A 16,583-nucleotide genomic window follows, 5' to 3' on the forward strand; every position below is an offset into this window, starting at 1 on the left:
CAGAACAGATGTAACACCAATATTTATGGGAACTATTTGTCACAAAAACAATTGCTATTGGCAGGATAACCTCCACAAATGACACGGAGCATCGCCTATAGGTATTGCTGCTCTTCTACCATTATTGTGCACGCTTTCACATCACATGGCAACTGAAACAATACACTCAACTTCCAAAACTGCAGGGCCCATAATGCCATGAGGTGCACATGCACAGCAACATGCACCAACGCCTCCATGATACCTTAAGGTAGGTACTCAGCACACAGCTCCAGGACTGAACTGCCACATCAGTGCAAACAAATGCAGCATGTCATAGGAAGAAACACCAAAACCAACATGCAAAGTATGTACCTTTCTACATCAATACATTGCAACAAAAAAGCCATCAATATCAGACAAAAGCATACATGTGCAGATCAGGCACCTCATGGATGTGTCACCTGGCAAAACATCATGGCAGGATCCCACGATTTCAAATGTATCAGATGATAAAACACATCAATCCAATGCACAGTCACCCCCAACCAAATCTCTGTAGTTCTATCCTGATTCAGAAAGCTTTAATCTAGCTGCATTGTAGATGTAATTCTTGTACACCGATAACATGATAAATTATCCTGTAGAAGCAGTGCGATTGCGTGTGCTCAGCAGCCTGAGCCCCAAGACTCAGGCTCTTGCTCTCGTGCTCCCGAGCCTTGCAGCACCACACTCTGGCAGCCCTGATATAAAAGGAAGTCCTGAGCTAAATCCCGCGGGAACTACCGTGAGATTATGAGCGGAGCTTCCCGCTAATGACATTACGAGCGGCAAGCCAGGGAAAGGTAGGCTGCCAAATGCTCTCCCCTGTAACCTCCTGAATAGGGGCTCAGCACTTACCTTAAATACAGGACCTGCCAGCAGGACTAATTTAACAATACCACCCGATTACTGCACTGTATGCAGAGAGGTACTGTGGGGGATAAAGTCAGAGTATGTGTGCTATGTAAATAAAAGAGCACTAACTCAATCTCCTGCCTGCTGTGATAATTTACACAACCACAACAAATGCGTTATTGTACTCCATTTTTATAAAGTGAGTGTGGTTATTCAGTTACGTTCGATAGTGGCATGTCTATTATATATGGTGCCTCTTACTCCAGTTTCACAGAACCAGTGTTAATATTAATCATATAAATGGTACACATATTATTACCGCAAAACAAAAGAGGTGATAGCTGGAAGGTTTAGAATGAATCTTAACCTCTGACATTGCTCTGGGCAACCTTCCAGACCATCGTTCTTCGCCTGCGAAGCCATAACCAAAAGTGGAAAGACCATAAGCAAATCAGGCTTGGTCCCACCCCGAAAGGGGCAGTCAAGCCCAAACTGCTTGGTTACATCCCTTCTGCACGAGACCCAAGCATCCCCAAACATGTTTCAGCCTTGTTGGGCCTCATCAGTGAGAAGTAGCTTGGGTCTCTAGGTCAAGCAGGCACAGGACCCACTCTGGGCATGCCTGTCCCACTCTGGGTGACTACAGCAAAACAAAAGAGCTAATGGGCGGAAGGATTATTGCTCTCGGAAACCCTCCAGACCATCTTCTCTTCACCTGCCAAGACAATACAAAAGGGGAAAGACCTTATGCAAATCAGGCTTCGTCCCACCCCAAAAGGAGCCGTCCAGTCCGAGAGAGAGAGATGGAATGGGTGCTCTCAACTGGGAATATTTGGTTGGCATAGCAACGGGCAATGCCATGGCATGAAAATGCCAAATCACTGAAATCTATTTTTCCAAACTCCTCTGCCATATCACTAAACGAGAAGTTCCCTAACAATGTTTACTCCAATCAGCAGCTATGTAAGAAGCAAGTCGAGTGCCTGGTTTGCCTTTCCCATCTGCATAGTGATTTCATATTGGACTATTTTGGTTTATTTTTCAAAGCCAATTGGCATATTTTTGGGCTACCTTTGACAACAGATCTGTCTGTTAAGGCTACCTTTCTACAAACAGCCAACCAATGCTCACTCTCTCCACCCCACATCCATCCTCTGTATACCCTCCCATCCCACTCTAACTCCCACTACCCCAACCACCCATACCACCTTCACTACGTGGGCTACTTTTTGCAAGTCCTCCTAAAGCTGCTTTATTCTTCATGTTTTCTGACCCAAACCAACTTCCATCACCCACCCACCCCATCTCCACTTTCTCTCACCCCACCCACTTACCCACCCCTACCAACATACTCCCTGCCTCCTTATCCCCACTTACCCAATCCCCACCCTCTCTATGCCCTCCCACCCACTCTAACACCACCCCCACCTGCCTACCCTACCCCCACTTTCTCTACCCCCACCTGACCACTCAACCAGCACCTTCTCGACCCCATCCAATCACCCTACCCCTACTCTCTCTACCCCCACCCACCCACCCCATCTCCACACTCTCTCACCCCACCCACTCACCCACCACTACCAACATACTCCCTGCCTCCTTAACTCACTTACCCAATCCTCACCCTCTCTAGCCCCACCCACCTATTTTACCACCACCCTCTCTATGCCCTCCCACCCACTCTAACACCACCCTAGCTACCCCCACCTGCCTACCCTCCCCCCAATTTCTCTACCCCCACCTGACCACTCAATCAATCCCCACCTTCTTTACCCCATCCAATCACCCTACTACCTACCACTACTCTCTCTAGCGACAGTAACCAACCCACCCTACCTCCAATCTCTCTACTCACACCCACTTTATACTACCCTCTCTGCCCCACTCACCAACCCATCCTACCCCACCCTCTCTACCCCCCACCCACCCTGCCCCCACTCTCTCTACCCCACCAACCCCACCACCTCTCTCTGTAGCCCCACCCACCTAACCTAGCCCACTCTCTGTACCCTACCCACCCACCCAAACTCCACATGCTCTACCCCTATCCACCCTACCCACACTACCCCCATCCACCGAACCCCCACTAGCCCCACACACTCACCCAGCCTACCCCCATCCACCTAACCTACTCCCACTCTCTCTCCAAACACCCACACACCCTACCTCCACTCTATCTACCAACAGCCCATGCTATCTACCCCCATACAATCACCCTACCCCACTCTCTCTTCCCCCACCCACCATCCCCACACTCTAGCTACCAACATCCCACCCTACCTACCCCCAAGCAACCCACTTAACCTCCCACTCTCTTCACCACCAACCACTCTACCCCAAGTCTCTCCCCACCCAACCCACCCACTCTCTCTATCCCTGCCCACTCTACCTCCACTCAGTCTACCCCACTGACCCTACACCCTACTCTCTCTACTCCACCCAACCTACCCCCACTCTCTCTATTAACAGCCACCCACTCTACCTCTACTCTCTACCCCACCCAAACCCACTCTTTCTAACCCACCCACCCTACTGCCACTTGCTCTACATCCACCCACCCTACCTCCACTCTCTCTACCTCCACCCATGCTACCTCCACCCTCCCTACCCCCACCCAACCACTGTTCCCCCACTCTCCGTACCGACAGCCACCCACCCTACCCCCACTCTCTCTATCTCCACCCACCCTAACCTCAGCCTCTCTACCCCCAACCATTCTAACCCCACTCCTACCACCAACCACCTGCACTACCCCCACTCTCTCTACCCCCACCCATCCACCCTACCCCCACTCTCTCCATAAACACCCACCCACCTACCTCCACTCTAGCTACCAACATCCCACTCTATCTACCCCAAACAACCGACCCAACCCCCCGCTCTCTTTACCACCAATCGATCTACCCCAAGTCTCTCCCCACCCAACCCCACTCTCTCTATCCCGCCCACTCTACCTCCACTCAGTCTACCCCCACCCATCCTACCTCCACTCTCTCTACTGACATCCCACTCTATCTATCCCCAAGCAACCCAGCCAACCCTCACTCTCTTTATCGCCACCCTCCCTACCCCAATCTCTCCCCCACCCAACCCCACTCTCTCTATCCCCAACCACTCTGTTAGGCAGAATCATATGCAGTACCCTTTGAGAACACTACACACAATAAGACTACAAGTGTCAGTACAATTTCACCTTGGGTACAAGCCTGTACTACACAGTAATGTGGTAGCAGTGGCTGAGCAGCCAGACTTATCTCAAGAGTAGAGTGAGCAGTACAACTGGTTACACAAAGGACTAGTAATTACAGTGATTCAAACAAACACTTACTCAAAGTTTCTTGGTAAAAGAATATACATTTATTTACACAGTCATTTGGAAAACATCCCACTAGCAAAAGCAGCTCAATATCACACTCTAATACACTACAATACACAACTGTTATGAAAGATTTCATATTGTGGGTAATTTTCCTTCCATGTGGCAACCCCCAAACTTTTTGCTGTTGTTTTACACCCTGATCTAGACTTTGCCAGAGAAGCACAGCCTTCCGCCGCACTCCTCTGGGCTTTCGCTCCATTCTTACGGGGAAACTGACATGCCCTTAAGACAGTCAGTACCGGGAAACGTTGTTTTCCGTAGTTCTTTTCTCATGTTGCAGCTTTCGCGCAACATCGCACAAGAGTGCACCGTAACTTACATTACCGGGCTCTTGGGTCTCTAGTCATTCTACAGGCCCTAGAAACTCTCGATGATTTATAACGAACTGTGCAAGTATGTCACGGACGGGACTGGTGGCAGCGATAGTTTCTTTGTGTTTTGAACTCCCTTTTGCCCTGTTAACCGCGCTTCTCGCGTTTGGCCAAAATGGGTGGCCTGGCTTCCAAAATGGCCATGCCACGAGGTTCTTTGTCCTGTCCATTGACCGTCTTGCCCCTTCACCTTCCCTAGGTCGAGCTGACCCAGAGCCATCCTTATTTGGGCATGTACTTTCCCGCGAAACACAGATGCTTTCGCGGGCTTCTACAGGCCTGTTGTGAGCCTCCAGGATGTGGTCTGGGATGTCTGGTCCCAATACACATCCTGGGTGCCAGAGAGTCTAGTGTGTCTTGAATGCCTGGGACCACCGTGGTCCGTGATAGGTCCACGTATGGTGTGAGTGTTTGGTGAGCAGATCTCCCATTGGGTCCTCTCCGTTTTGGCGCGAAGGGAACTCTGGATAAGAGGAGGCTGGAAACACCACTACCATGTCGATCTCCTGAGTTCTCACGAATGACGGATACAGGAGCCAAGTATCCTGCAACTAAGAGGCTGAACCAAGGAATCGCTGGTGACCCGATGAAGGACTGCTCCTCTGCACTGCTGTCTCCCTGTGAGACCATTCTGCCTCTGATCGAACGAGAAGGCCTGTACTGGTACTTCGACCCTTTGGAATAGTGGGAACAACTATTCTCGGCATCTTCATCATCTCCTGCACGTAAGCCTTCGGAAGCGTCTCTGGGCCATCCAGTGGACTGACCAGCCTACCCAGGAGTCTTGCTCTGTCACCGCCGTCAGGTTGCTGCTGTATTCTGAGTCCTTGACACTCTCACACGATTCGTACACTTGGCATTCCCAGGTCTGAAGTGAGAAGTGGACATTGGGCTGAAATACACACAGCCGCTTCGTTGCCCTGCTGTGGTAACAATTGGTGTGGGTTCACTGCGTTTGGGACATCCTCAACTCTAACTTCTGCTGCCGCGGAATCTACACGACGCCGAGACGTCCCCTGCTCGTATCTGAACCTGCCAGCACTGAAACTGACGCGGAGAAGCCTGGGTCTGTCTGCATCGGGGACCGGTGAGTAGCAATGCTAGGAACGGGTCGCCCCCCTGCAGTAGTCTGTAGCTTTTCCTCGCTGTGTTAAACAGCACGCCTTTTTCGCACTCGCGCTCTGCTTCTACCCGCAAGTGGAGGCTGCGCTTGAGTAGCGGAGATCTGTTCGTCCTAATTTGTTCACCGCTCTGAACTGCCTGATTTCCTTGAAGAGACACCCCTTGGCCCATTGGCACCAGCGTGTGCAGGTACTTTTGAACACAAGGCTCCGCAAACTGGGTCTAACGATTACTTGCACTGCCTGTTTTCCTCCCCATCTAGGTGGTCTGCATATTTAGTGCTTCTAACTCTTTAGACCCTTCGGTAATTGTATATATATTGTATTTGATTGTGATGTGTTGGTTTACTTGAGTTTTACTGTGATTCTTTACTATGGTCAATGTTACAGAGGCCTTGCAATAAATGTGTCTATATTTTTAATATAACCCCTGCCTGGAGTAATTTGTAAGTGTCCTTGCTTTGTGTGCTCATTGCGGGCTTTCAGTCACCCTCACCCCTCTTGAGACCTAGGGCCTCATTACACGTTGTGCGGTAAAATCCGCAAATTACCGGCATGGCGCCCTTAACGTGTCCGCTCTCGTAGGAGTGCGCTAATAGCGTACCATTACGAGTACGCGGACACGAGCTTTGCGCCATGCCGGTAATGCCCCTCCAGCCTTGCCGCTAATCTCCCCCAAAAGTCACTTACCGCCTTCCACGACAGTGCAGATAGCGACTCCGCCTTGACGCATCGTGCAAATATCGACCACCGCTAATAGCGGTGACCGTTAAATACCGGAACCGGAAATAGCATCATCGCACAGGAACGGGAAAGAGCAGGGCGGCCATCTTTAAAAACACAATCCATTGCCATCCTCTGCCCCCTGGACCTGTTTGTGTTACCTTGCTGCCTGAGACCCATTGCTACACTGTCACCATGCCCAAGGCATTAAAAAAAACAACAGACCGCCAGCGAAAGGAGAGGTTCTCCACCGAGGAGTTAGTGATGCTGACTCAAACCTTAGCGGACAATGCAGAAGTGGTCTTCGCAAATGACATGCAGCGGGAGACCCTCCTTAAAGAAGAAATCAATCTGGGCTGAAGTGGCAACAAAAGTGAGTGCTGTAGGCACCAGCACGCGCACTGTACGCGAATGCAGAAAACGATGGGACGACCTGAGACTCCGGGTCAGGATGATCCTGTCCGAGAACCACAAGACTGCCACCGCTGGGGGATCAGGGTCACCGATCAAGCTGAAGGAGTGGGAGGAAACATGTGCAAACCTCATCGGGGTAGAATGTTATGAGGGAGTCGGGAGGATGGAGCACGGCGTGCCGGACACTTCTGATGGAGGTAAGTGCACTGATGCAAGCATGCAATGTGAATGTACAAGTCCCCACAAATGGCAGCCCTGGATCACTGCATGGATGGCCCGGCATCCACACATGCATCCCACCCTGCGCATGTCAGCGCCAGACCCCAACACACACACATGCATACATCAACAGAGCCAAGTGCCACACACAACACTGCATGGATGAGGCACTGAAATGACACCTCACCTGCTTCATCCACAATGAAGTCCAAACGGCCCCAAATGAATTCATGATGTAGCCTGCATTGAGTACATGCGACCATAACCAATGACATCCCCCTTCTTGTCCCCGACAGGGTCGCATACAGACAGCAAGGGAGCACCCCAGGCACCCCCTGTGCAAAAGAAAAAAAGGCCACAGCCCAGCGAGGACGCACCAACAACATCAGGTGGAAAAAGGCCAAGGCCCCTATTGCAGTGCCCAAAACAACTCCTGCGCGCCACTGCCAGTGCCACGCAAAACCCTACTGCCCCGCCTCTAGAGGGCCACTCCCCCCCAAATCACTGCCACCGAGGGTCCACCCTCAGCTGCTGCCAGTTCGGCAGGGGAGGCAGCAGCCATTGCCCCATTGTCCGACGTGGATGAGCCCACGGAAATCGATCTGCCGATGCACACCCCAAGCCCTGCTGTAACCCCCGAGCAATCACCCCTACACACACCTTGCTCACACGTCACCGTTCACGAGTCAATGGAGGCCTTCAGTAGCCCCACAGAGGCGGCATCTGCACCCCAGCCAGCATCAGGATGCGCAGCAGACACACCACCACAGGCCTCCACATCCCCTGACCTGGCCAGCGTCATCCAGCGCCAGCAGGCTCTCACAGACCTCGTAGGTCAACATGTGGAGGAGGTTGCCCGTCTCAGGGCTGACCTCGGGGAGACATCCAGGCACTCCAGGGAGGGAATGGAGTCGTGCACAGACAGGCTCTGTGGGGAGCTGATACGCGTCCGGGAGGTGCTAACACGCATCGCAGATGCTATGGAGCGCCAATTTCCACCAGGACAGTCTTCCACCTCTTCGACCACCAGTTCGCGGCAGACAAGCCCAATCAGACGCTCTACACACACCACCAGGCGCACCTCCAGCCAGCCCCCAAATGCTGGCCCTGGCAATGAACAATAGGGCGTGAATGTCCATTGGCCTCTGTGCATGCCTGGACACATACATTGTTGGAGACTCATGAGGGACAGTTGGGGGGGGAAGGGTGTGATGGGACAGTTGTGGGGGGTGGGGGGAAGGGTGTGATGGGACAGTTGGGGGGGTGGTGGGAAGGGTGTGATGGGACAGTTTTGGGGGGTGGGGGGAAGGGTGTGATGGGACAGTTGGGGGGTGGGGGGAAGGGTGTGATGGGACAGTTGTGGGGGGGGGAGGGTGGCGGGATGGTTGGGGCCTTGCACATTTTCCTTTTTCTGTTCATTAATACACTGTAGTTTGAGCAAAACACAGGCCTTGACTCCTTCATTGTGTGTGATCAATTTATTGACGGCAAGGTCCATTGTGAGCTAACAAACAGACACCAGTGCATCACCAGCCATATACAGGTGACAGTATGACTACATGTCACTCAGAATATTTGGTTAATCAAATGCTGCTCACAGCACGTCCCTCCTGGCCATCCCCTCTTGCATGACCTGCATCCCCTTCACCTCCATCCTCATCCCCGTCATCATCCTCATCAGGTGCCTCCATTTCAACGTCAGGGGGCAGTGGCACATTCCGTCTCATACACATATTGTGCAGCATGACACATGCCGTGGTGATCTTTGCAACCTTCTCATGGCCATACAGGAGGGCGCCACCAGACCTGCTAATGCACCTAAACCGTGACTTCAGCAGTCCGAAAGTCTGCTCGATGAAGAGGCGGGTACGGATATGTGCATGATTGTATTCTTCTTCGTGCCTGTTCTGTGGGTTCCGTACAGGTGTGAGGAGCCACCTCTTCAGGGGATAGCCGGCATCACCTACATGGGGGGAGGAATGGGTTCCTGTTACTTTTTGACACATGTGTGGCCTGTTCATGTCACATACTTTGGCCTATCATTTTGATTCATGTACACATTCAACTGCATCAATGAATATGGTCTGTGTGACTGCTTTGTGCAAAGGTGAGCACAAGCATGCAAGTAGACATGCCCCATGGATGCCTCCAACAGTGACTGCCATGTCCTGGGTGAGGCCAGGTCATTGGTGTCCCTGTGGGCAGGCACATTTGGTACCACACTGGTGGTGTACTGTCCTTCCGACATTGATGTTGCCATGCTGAGAGGCAACGCTTCAGTGGTGCCATGGGTTTGTGGTGCATTGCTATAGCTAGGGGGTATACCTTTGCATGCATCCAAGGGCACAATGCATTGTTGATGTTGTGCTGTAGGAATGCTGCATGACTATGTTGGCGGCATGGATGACTTTTGTGTGTTTCGTGGCGTGGAGTGTCGTGCAATGTGGATGAGGATTGATGTTTGATGTCACCAGATTTGGGTTGTCAGCTCTGTCATGTGGCATATACTTGCATCTATGTTCATCCCAAGTACGTTGCTGCCCTCACAGATGCCCATTGGCGTACATCTGTATGTGCATTTGGGCGACGGACTACAGGCTACACCCAGTTGGAGTATCTATCTATCCCCCCCAATGCACACCCAGATGGAGTATCTATCTATCCCCCCCAATGCACACCCAGTTGGAGTATCTATCTATCCCCCCCCAATGCACACCCAGTTGGAGTATCTATCTATCCCCCCCAATGCACACCCAGTTGGAGTATCTATCTATCCCCCCCCAATGCACACCCAGTTGGAGTATCTATCTATCCCCCCCCAATCACACTGCCATGTGCTTAGCATGGAACTCACCAAGTAGCCACGAACGTTGTCCCATTTGTCGCTCCATGTAGCGGGGGATAGTTGAGTTCCGCTTGACCATGGAATCATGGGTAGATCCTGGAAATCGGGCACAGCAATGTGTGATTATCTTGTTTGCGGTACATTCCATTTGGACATTGATGGAGTGGAATTGCTTCCTGTTTCGGTAGACTACTTCATTGTGATGTGGGACGACCAATTCCACATGTGTACAGTCGATGGCCCCAATGCAACTTGGGATGCCTGCCAGTGAATAGAAGCCAACTTTGGTGTTTGCAATCTCCTGGGCAGTCCGTGGCATGGATATGTGTTCGGGTGCATGCTTCAGGAGGGCATCGAGTACCTGGTTCAGTATGCGTGAGAATACTGGTTGGGAAATGCCATGCATCTGCCCCACTGTATGCTGGTAGGTTCCTGTGGCCAGGAAGTGGAGCACTGTCACCACCTTGAGTAGAGGGGGGATGGCAGTTCGGATATCTATGAGGCTCACAATGTCGTTGTGTATCATGTCCACGATGCTGGTGATGGTGTCCCGGCCCAGACGGTACAGGGTGTGTATCTGCTCAGGTGTTAGGTTAAATGGACTGGATCTGATCTGGGGAATTGGTGGGTGCCTCTGTGGTATGATTAGGTGGCGTGGTGGTGCTTGCTGTGCCTGTCTGGCCCTCCTCCTCCTCCTGCCTCTCCTCTGTGCAGCCTGTTGTTGTAGCAGCAGCGCTGCAATCAGGTCCTCCAGGCCATGTAATGCTGCCAGTATTGGAACCATCTTGGTGTGGGAAGGGGTGTGGGAAGGGGTGTGGTGTGCTTCTTTTGAGCAGCCACAGTCTCCATTGCCTCTACCTGTGCTGATTTTGGCCACCTGTGGCAGGTGTTGACACTGCTTAGTTCTTTTAACGGGTGGTTCGCGATGGCGGTATTGCCGCCATGCCAGTAAGGCGTTTTGGGGTATTTACCATGGCGCTTTTGCCGTGTGCACTGGCCTTGTGATGGTGTGCTATTAGCGGCATGTCGTTATTTACGGGTTGGCGGGTCGCGCGCACGCGGACTGACCGCTATTAGTGGCACCGTAATTAGCGGTGCCGCTAATGGCAGTGAGCCGGGTCGTAATCCGCGTGGGCATTTAACGTTACCGGTATTCCATTACCGGTAACGTTAAATACCTACCGCCATCCGTGTAATGAGGCCCCTAGTCTTGACCGCCGCCATCGCTACCCTGATTGGTCTGGCTTGTCCAGAGGTTACCCTGTTCCAAGAAACTAGGCTGGCCTTCTGAACCTCTGCCCCTCCAGGACAGAGTTCCGAAATCCATCCTAACAAATTGGTGTACAGCAGTGGGATACGACTGAAGGTATCCAGTGTTGCGCATGAGCGAAGGCATTTCAAGTTATTCCTACCAGGACACGTAGTGAATTGTCGTAGTATAACTTTAAAAAGGCCATAGTCCTATCTAACAGTATGGAAACCAATACCTTGTTAACTTTAAATGCTTCTAAATCTGAAACATTGAAACAGATGTGTGCTGAGAGAGGTGTCTCCTCCCAAGGCACCAAATTGGATATGATCCAAAGAATCGTGGCGTGGCAAGAAGCTCAGCTTGACGCTATAGCTTCTGAGGACAGTGCAGAAGGAGGTGGGGCTGCTCTCACTGGTAGAACTGACAGTTCTGCCGCTGCACTGGTCCACCGCGACCATGAGGACAGGGAGGATGAAATATCCAATGTTTCCTCTGCCAGTGTCGATGGGGAGGCCATGCTTGAATTCAAGAAGCAAGAGCTGCTGTTTAGGCAGAATGAGCTTGATTTCAGTATGGCCAAACTAAAAATCGAACAGGCAGAAAAACAGAAAGACAGGGATCACCAGTTGGAACTGGCCAAGCTTGAGGTTGCAAATGGATCCAAGGGTCCTGGGCATGGGTCTGGGGCCTCCTCTCATCCAAGGTTTCCAAAAGATCTGCTCAGTGTGTATGAGGAAAAGAGTGACATTATGGACTGGCTGAATACGTTTGAGTATGCATGTGAAGTTCAACAAGTTAACAATGCTGATAAGTGTTGTGATGATGTTTCTCTTTGGGAGCAGAGAGAGCTAGTGTTGATGACATAGGCAGAGCAGGGTGCCTCTATGATGTCATTGGAATGTTCACTTGCATGTGATATTTACGTTCTAAATTTGTCAGTTGATGGAGGTTTTGATGGGGAAGGATCTCGTATGGTCGGGGGTCTTTCTTGCTTTCATGTATCTTAAATAAATACGAAATCAACTTACCAGCGTCTGTGTGCTGCTTCACAACAATGGCGACGAGGTAAAGTGAAGGCAGGTGAAGTGAAGGCAGACCCAGACCTCCGTGAAGTTGAAGTATCGACCGTCTGCATCAGCACGGAGCAACGACCGCAGCTGTGGACCCTTCCGGATCGAGAGACTCTCCAGGCCACTTAGCTGCTGTTTACGTTCCTCACGGCACATATCCTTCCCACCCAGGACTTGTGCGGGTTGTCCGGGCCACTCCGCAGATGCGTTGAGCAGCCCGCGGGGCACCCGCCTCTGTTTCTCCCTGTGCTGCCGTGGAGGGAAACTCGTATTTTCCTGGATCCGAATTCCCTGGAAAGTGGGGACTGCTCCGCCCAGCTGCGGCGTCGAGCGGAAGAAAAGAAAGCGAAGCTCCGCAGACGCGTTGAGCAGCCCGCGGGGGAACCCGCCTCTGTTCCTCCCTGTGCGAGCTGCCGTGGAGAGAAGTCGTTCTCTTCCTGGATCCCCTGGAAAGGGGGGGATTGCTCCGCCCAGCTGCGGCGTCGAGCGGAAGAAAAGAAAGGGAAGCTCCGCAGACGCGTTGAGAAGCCCGCGGAAGGGGGGGGTGCCCGCCTCCGTTCCCCTGTGTGCGCTGCTGAGGAGGAAAAGCTGTCGAGCGGCTCCTCTGAACTTGTTTGTATATCGTGATGATGTCATCGCCTTGTCCACCGAAGTAGAGTAAGTGGTGTTTATCCTTCACCTTCTCTGACTGTAATCGCCGAAGAGCCCTTTCGGATTGCTCCACGAGTGACTACCGTAGTGTGCATAACAGGTGGTTAGGCAAATCAACTGAGACTGTGTTTCCTAAATACCGTATATCGTATAGTAAATGGGCAATCAATAATGAGGTTTAAAACACATGCAGTTTCGATTTAAAAGCAATGCCACACAGCGTCCTAGAGTAACAGACAAATATCTATTGACTAAGAAGGAGTTGTGCCTATATACATATATATATATATAAAAATATATATATATTCAAAGAAAAAAAGTTGGAAGAGGAGTTTGTGCTGAGAGTTAATATAAGTAAAAGGGAGATACTTGGGGACACACCCACCTCAAACCACACCAGCTGTACGTTTCGTCATTCAGGCAGTCATGGCAGGTCTACCAGGCATATCAGGTCCTCCCATTTTTATGCCGACTCCAGGAATGGCAAAGATTGCTTGGCAGCAATGGCGCAAAGGTTTCATGCACTATATGAGGGCGGCTGGTGGTATGTCATATGCTGGTGAGAGGAAGCTGGCCTTGTTGTTGCATTTTTTGGGGTTTGAAGGCCAGAGAGTTTTCGACACACTACCACAACCAGAAGGAGATGGTAGTGGGGATAATTTGAATGAATTTGAAAGTGCATTGTTGAAACTTGACAAGCATTTTAATCCTAAAAGGAGCACAATCTTGGAGCTTTACAATTTTCGCATGCGAGTTCAAGCACAGGGGGAGTCTGTTGAAGATTACGTCACTGCTTTGCGGCATCTGGCCTTAACGTGTAAATTTCAAGATAGCTTTGATGAACATATTCGAGATCAATTCATGACACATTGTCGATCTAACAAAATACGGGAAGAGTTATGGCTAAAAGATGAACCAAGTTTAGATGAAGTATTGGATTTGGCTAAGAGAGTAGAGCATTCTTTAGCATGTGTAGCCAAGTTATCTAAAAATGAAGGAGAAGATACTAAGGAAGCAAAACCAGAGGTAATGAACATAGCGGAAGGAAAGAACAAAAGAAGAGGAAGAAATAGACAGTCAAGCAGGAACATTCCGGAGGAAAGAAGGAGTCAGAATATTTGTCAGAAAGATGAGAAAAGAGAGGAGAGGAAAGATGATAGACTCTGTTATCGTTGCGCTAGTGCAACCCATTTTGCATCCTCTGTAGTCTGCCCAGGACGAAGGACCGTTTGCACTAAGTGCAGGAGGAGAGGACATTTTATGTCATGTTGCAAGAATTTTCAATTTGGGCAAGATAACCAAAGAAAAGTATTTTATGTGAATGAAGAGGAGGATAGGAAATCGTCAGATGACGATGTTGTTGTTGTACCTTCTCAGAATGTTATTGTCAATACAGTTAATGTTGTTGGTAAGGGTGAAGAGGATGACTGTGAGCGTCCATATGCTACTGTGAATGTTAATGGTTTCTAGTTGTCATTAATGGCCGACTCCGGGTCAAAATTAACACTTATTTCTAGAAGTGTATTTGAAGCAGAGATGAGAGGGAATGTATCAGCACTGTCAAAACCGGACATAAGTCCAGGAAGTTACAATCAAGATCGAATTGAGTTGTTAGGGTACGTGTGGAGTAAGTTTGAATTGAAAGGTCGATGTTGTGATGGAAAGGTGTATATCACTAAGAAAGGACAATCTCTACTAGGATGGAGAGAACAAAAGAATTTGGGAATAAGACTTGATCCCAACCATCCAGACCAAGTCCTACAAGTTTCCGAAGAACCCGTGAGTCATGGGAAATATATGTCAGAGTATAAGAAAGTGTTTGATGAGTCTCTGGGAAGAATAAAAGGGTTTCAACACCAGATAATTTTGAAGAAGGATAGCGTACCTGTAGTGGCTAAGCTCAGACCTGTGCCGTTTGCTTTACGAGGCAGTGTAAAAAAGGAATTACAAAAGTTGTTGGCGTCAGGTGTAATTGAGAGAGCTGGGGGAGTAGAGTGGGTTTCCCCAGTTGTAATAGTGAAGAAGAGTTCAGGGGATTTGAGGCTGTGCGTTGATATGCGTGAGTTAAACAAATGTGTGTTGGTGGACAGGCATCCCCTGCCCAACATGGGAGAGTTATTGACCAGGGTGGGCGGGGGAAAGTATTTTTCTAAACTGGATATGGCATCAGCATATCATCAAGTGGAGCTGGAGGAGGCCTGTAGGAAAGTCACTGCATTTATTACACATGAAGGTGTGTTCCAATTTAGGAGGATGCCATTTGGATTGGCATCCGCCTCTTCAGTTTTCCAGAAGATCATGGATCGTTTGTTGAGAGGGATGAAGGGTGTTTTTTGTTTTCAGGATGATGTATTGGTGAGTGGAGAGACTTTAGAAGAACATGACAAGAATCTGTGCAAGGTGTTGAAGATGTTTGAGGAGAGGGGTATCACGGTGATAGGGGAGAAATGTAAGTTTGCTGTGACGAGAGTGGAATATCTGGGTCATGAAGTGTCGGAAGATGGGATAAGACCCAAAGAAGACATGGTGAATTCTATAAGAAACATAGAAACGCCTAGAAATAAAAGTGAGCTTCGTTCATTTCTAGGAATGACAGAATTTTACCAGAAATTTGTTACGAACTATGCCGATAAGGTTCAGGAATTAAGGAAAATTTTGAGAAAGGGTGCTGACTTCGTGTGGAATAATCAATGTGAGGAAGAGTTCAATAGCATCAAAGAAGATATAGATATGGCTCGTCCGTTAGGCTGTTTTGACACTAGGAAGTCTACCATTATTACTGTTGACGCCAGTGAGGGTGGTTTGGGAGCCGTATTGTCTCAGAAACAAGTTGATGGTTCTGAAAACATTATAGCTCATGCGTCAAGAGGTCTCAGAGGAGCAGAGATGAGATATTCGGTCATTGAGAAAGAGGCTTTAGCTTGTTTCTGGGCTGTTGAACGATTCAAGAGTTTTGTGTGGGGAGTGGAATTTACAATTCGCACTGATCATAAGCCTCTAAAAGCAATATTTGAAAATAAGGGCCTTGACAAAGTTTCACGCCGGGTGGCAGGTTGGGTCACCAGGATGCAGACGCACTGTTTTAAAATAGAAGTCATCCCGGGAAAGGGAAATATTTTAGCAGACAGCCTGTCCAGGATTAGAGTGTCATGCATGCGCCATGGGCACATCCATTTTTGCTCCATTTGGACTTTACTAATTAATGATTATGGTCATCTAACTACGCATACCATAATGCACCTGGCCGCAAGCATTGTTTCCTGGCCGTTCCTATTGGATTTCTATGGAACTACACCCCCCAGAAGCCTTAGAGTCTGGTCCTGCTTCCACCAGCCCAGGAACAGAAAGGGAGGTGGCCGATTGCCTGCAGGTGTGATTCGCCAGGTGAAACCAATTGGCCTGCCTCTGTGCTGGGCTAGGCAGTATATAAGGCTGCTGTCTGCAGTGGCTCAGCCTCTTGCATTGAGAGTCCTTCCTCCACCTTTCGCGAGTGTCTTCGGATCCTTGTATGCTGTTTATCCTCATTCCTGCTTGGACCCTGCCTTACAGCTTGTTACACCCTGCTGCCTACAGCCCTAGCCTTTTGGGCTCCCTGCCTTGTTGCTTGCTCCACCCTGCTGCCTCCAGTCATAGCCTTCCAGGCTCCCTGCCTCTCAGCCCTG

Source organism: Ambystoma mexicanum, chromosome 8 (genome assembly GCF_040938575.1).
Source record: "Ambystoma mexicanum isolate Mex_15411 chromosome 8, UKY_AmexF1_1, whole genome shotgun sequence".
NCBI lineage: Eukaryota > Metazoa > Chordata > Amphibia > Caudata > Ambystomatidae > Ambystoma > Ambystoma mexicanum.